The sequence below is a fragment of the Aphanomyces astaci genome (assembly GCF_000520075.1).
Source record: "Aphanomyces astaci strain APO3 unplaced genomic scaffold supercont1.42, whole genome shotgun sequence".
Classification (NCBI taxonomy): domain Eukaryota; phylum Oomycota; class Saprolegniomycetes; order Saprolegniales; family Verrucalvaceae; genus Aphanomyces; species Aphanomyces astaci.
The window spans coordinates 514,285-519,598 of record NW_009798305.1 but is presented as its reverse complement, the minus strand read 5'-3'; positions in this window follow the sequence as shown (position 1 = coordinate 519,598).

The window sequence follows — 5,314 nt, the reverse complement described above, 5'->3', positions numbered from 1 at the left end:
TCAAACGTTACAGTAGAAATCTATCATGTAGATGTGCATGCCACAGTTCGACGCCGCAAATTTCTCGCTCATGACTAAAAAAATAAGACTAAAAAAATAAGGCACAACCTTGAGCTTATCGATTATCACAGCATGCGTATTCTCATACCATGAGCCAACTGTGACGTGGACTCTGACAAAACAATCTACGTGGTGCTCACTAATTCGTTTACCCTGCTCATGCCGCCGTCGCCGCCATAGTTGTAAAATCCACTTTCTTAAAAAGTGGTTATTAGGTTTAACAGTTTATATACAAAAACCAGTTTATATAGTTTATATTTCAAGGTTAAACTCTTGAGTAAGACAGTAGCTGTATCAATATCCGAATACGGATACATGGATGGATGGGACTTTGTTTTTGTTTTTCGAGTTAGACATACAATACTACATATACATGCAAGACACCATTTTACAAGACAAATATAATTTGTACACGAGCATACATTCATACAGGGTATAAAATACCTTGCTCACTACTGATAACCAATTAGAAAAGTTCAGATTCATTGATCCCATCACAATTATCTGTGACACTAGTTGGGTTGATCACAGCTTCGACAGCTAAATTTTCCATCAAATCCGCTAATACTTCGTCATCGACATACCCACCGTCATCAATGGTTTGTTTGACCATCAAGGAAATTGCACGCCTTGAAGCCATTAACAAATGTAGATTCAGGTAGATCAGTCCAAACAGACGTAATCCACGAGATCACTGTAGCTCGCGATGGGGCCTGGACTTTGAACTGTGTCTTTATTTGTCTTCGAGCGCCTAATTTGTTACCGCAAAAGATCAATCCACTTGTCGCGGAGGCAGGACTTCAACGGAGGATTCCACGCAACATCCGCCGGCTGGCAAATCCACGTAAGCGTTGGTGGGATCCTTGCCAACACGACGTTGATGGATGTCGCGTACGCCACAACTTCTTCAGTTCAATGCGCTGAAACGTCGTTTCACAGCAACAGAACTGGCTTCGTTTCACGATCTGGGCGCTCGGAAAAGTGGAACTCCAGAAACGACAACGAAATGGATCCGTTCCACCATGCCGTAGGGTTTCCGTAGACGCGGGCGTTGCTCCTATGTGGACCTTACGCTAACAATGCAGACGGCCGCTGGACCAGTCAAGGTGCCAGGCAAGCGCCGCTGCTATGTGGTCAACGACGGAGATGAATTCCTCGTCTCGGACTACACCCTCAAGACCATTCGTATCGACATCGACCGCCTGCTGGAACAGGTAGCGCGCCTGCAAGTGGATGAGGACGGCGATGACCTGGAAGAAGTTGGTCGCGATTGCGTGGAATTTCCCCAACGATCGGCCGTCAGAGCCGTGACCATGAAGGCGGCGCTACCTGTAGCCAAGAATGAAATCGAGGAAGCCCTACAAGGGATCAACAGCGCAGTCGATAACGGATTTCCAATGGAACGTGTTAAGTATTTGTGGGATGTGCTCAGCAAGCATAACATCTGGCGAATCAAGTTCAACAGGTCAGACCCACCGGCGAAGGTGAACCGTTGAAGGTGACCCCGAAGGATGGGTGTGTTCCTTACCGATGCAAAGGAAGGAAGCACAACCTCCTGAAGAAGAGGTTCCTCAAGTTGTTTGCACAAGAACTACTCGATGCGGGCGTGATCAAGAGCAACCAGCAAAGTGTATGGTGCAGCCCGGTGAGCCCAGTCCTTAAACCAGATGGGCGCAAGTCATCGAAGTCGACCGACAAATGGAGCGACGATGACGTGCTCAAGAACTATCGGTTAACCAACGACTACAGAGTTGTCAACTCGCTAACCGAGACGAAGGCAGGGACGATGCCGTTCCAGGCTTCCATCCTCCAAAATCTACGGGGCAAGAAAGCGATGGGCGTGTTTGGCCTACCCAAGTGCTTTTGGCAGTTCCCATTACACCCGGACAGCTGGGACATGTTGTCGTTCATGCTGAACGGATGTGTGTACACCCCGCATCGAGTGATGCAAGGCCATGTGGACAGTGCCCTCTACGTGCAATCAACGAACGAGGAGTGCTACAAAGACCTGCTCTACAAGAACATGCTGATCTGGATCGACGACATCTTTGTGTACGCCGACACAGTGGAAGAGTATGTGGATGCCCTCGAGTCGTTCTTCGATCGAGTGGCCCAGTACGGGTTCAAGCTGAGTCCGGCCAAGACCAAGCTGTTCACGGATCAAGTAAAGTGGTGTGGACGCATCATCAGTGGTGATGGCGTCAAGCAAGACCCTGAACGCATAGAACATCTGTGTGCGATTCCCTACCCTACGACTACGGGAGAATTGCAGCAGTTTGTGTGCGCCGTGAACTGGCTGCGGGACTCGATGGCAGAGTACGCACAGACCGTCGACCCACTGCAGCAGTGTCTTACGAAGGCCCTCGAAGGCAAGGGCAAGAAGAAGCGGATCGCGTCTGGTGTTCAGTTGGAACTGACCGACGGCGAGAAGCTAGCGTTTGACGCCGTAAAATCCAAGCTCCGATCATCGGTGGAACTGTCTCACCGGCGTGATGACGCCATGATGTGTCTGTTTACGGATGCGAGCGATCATGGATGGTCGATTGTGGTAACACAAGTGGTGGCATTCGATGATGACAGCCCAGTCCAAGAACAACGTCACGAACTGCTCTTATGTCAGTCGGGGATGTTTGCGGGCGCCCAGAAGGCGTGGTCAGTCATCGAAAAGGAGGCCTACCCTATTGCGCGTGCGTGCGAGAAGCTCAATTACATACTTATGCGACCTTAGGGGTTGAAGATGTACTGTGACCACAAGAATTTGATCCATGTCTTTGCTCCGGGCGAAGAATGGAAGGCGCACACACGCGGTAAACTCATGCGATGGGCTGCCATTATTGGCGGCTATCGTTATGAAATCATACACATCGACGGCATGCACAACCTTTGGGCGGATATGATGAGCCGTTGGGGTCAGCCGACACCAAGTCTGGCGACCAAGCGGGTCAAAATATGTCGGGGCCATGGCTGGTCAAAGAAAGTCAAAGCGCGCAAAGTCCCTCCACCGACACAACCAAAACTGCGAGCGCTGGACAAGGACTTTGTGTGGCCATGTGTGTTGGACATCCGTCACGCACAAGACCAGCATGGCGAAACCAAACCAAAGCAAGCAAGCTACCATGGTGGACGGACTGTGGCAAGTGGACAAGCGGCTATGGATACCGAGTGCGGCGAATGACCTGATCCAACGGATCATGGTCCTTGCCCACTGCGGCATCGCCGGGCACCGTGGACATGCAGTGCTGGTGGCTACTATCCGCCGCATGTTCTATGTCAACCACTTGGCCGACAGGGCCAGTGATTTCCTCCGTGGCTGCTTGTTTTGTCCTCGTGTAAAAGGGGGGAAGGGTGGTCCATCGACCGTATGCTCCGAGATGGCACGCGAAAGAGCGCAACGAAGGAATCCACTTCGACTACCTCTACATGGGCGAAGCGTTCAGCAGCGCTAAGTATGTGCTGGTACTCAAAGACGACCTTACCCACTACTGCGAACTCATTGCATGCGATGGACCCACGAGCCAAGTATGTGTGGATGCCCTGGTGGACTGGACGAAGTGGTTCGGAATGCCACGAGTCTGGGTCAGCGACCAAGGAACCCATTTCAAAAACGTGGCCATAAAGGCGTTAGCCCACAAGTTCAAGGTCCATCATGACCTAACCTTGGCCTACTGCCCCTGGCGCAATGTAACGGTTGAGCGAATGAACCGCGACATCCTTCAAGTGATGCGGGTCATGCTCCGAGAGTACCAGCTAGCCGAACAAGAATGGGACTGCCTATTGCCGGTGGTCCAAGCCAACCTCAACAAAACACCGGCAGCATCACTGGTGAGCAAGTCGCCGATGGAGCTGTTCACGGCTTTGAACCCGGCGACTCCCCTAGATGTCGTCGTGGTGGGCATGAATAAGGAACTCCGAGAGAGCGACTGGACGGTCAAGGACATCCCAAAAAACTTGGACAAGCTGCTCATAACCTGGACGGGCCCCTACCGAGTCAAGGAAGTGAGCGAATTCTCCGTCGTTTTGGAGCACTTGGTGACCCACGAACTGTGGGAAGCACACGTATCAAGAGTCAAGCTCTACGCCGAAGACAGCTTTGAAGTGACTGAAGAAATCCTCGAACACGTCTCCGAGCAAGGGATCATGCTGAAGGTCAAGTCCATCGCGGGACACAAGTTTGTCCCGGATGTGAAAGACTTCATCCTGGAAGTGCTTTGGGAAGGTTTTGAAAATATCGAGTCCTCATGGGAACCGCTGCAGAAGCTCATGCATGAATGCCCAGCCGTGGTGAAGAACTACGTTGAAGGCGTGAAGACAGCGAGCGAAGGCGATGCATTGCGCAAGGCGATGAAGCGAGCGAAGGCGAAGAATTAGCGAGGCCCAAGTATGTCCTGCGGGACATGGCTTGGGGTGTGTGTTGTAGTGGGCGACTTAACCCAAGTCCCGCTATGACACAGGTGGTCCTCAACCGAGGCCACCGGGTGCCGACCCTTGGCGAACCTACACGAAAAGGCGTAGTATTACCAGTAGTACTAGGACGTAGAAAACAGAACACCTGTCCCAGCCAACTGCCAGAATCTCACTCTTGGTTCTGCAACGTCGTGCTAACATCAAGTCAATCATTTGTGTGGTTTGCAGGGAGTCGGCACTCCCCCATTTGGTTGTTTGTGTTGGCACTGGCGTGGGAAACAACACACTTACTTCGGGTGTGATTATATCCTGCAATAAGCATCGTAACACCGTCCATACCACTTCATTACGCTGTACTGTACATGCTAGGTGTTCTTGCGTTGATCGGTGATCTCTGAGCCACGAAGCAGCACATAAAAGACAGCATTTTGGCGTTAACTACAAATATAGCGAGATGACAAACAATTATTGTCGTCTTGAGCTAAAATTTATAGCATACATTGATGTGTTACTATAATTTTCAAACATTTAACTGTCATATTTTTAAAAGTTATGCAACCGTTTTCTGTGCAGTTGTTGTCTTGCGCCGGTGTTCGCAACCGACGACTACCGTGTTCACAACGGTGACCTCGATGACAAATCCAAAAGTAACTTCATTATCCAGTCAATCAGTCAGATCCCTTCTTTCACTTCACTACTCTCTACAAGTCATGCATCGTACAGTGTACCATCAGCTCGGAACATATGCCGCTCCGATCCAGGTCATATTTCACACTTGTCAAATGTCGTTCGTGACCAACATTCGGCTACCCACACTCAGGCACGGGGAGTCGAACAGAGGCTCGGCCGC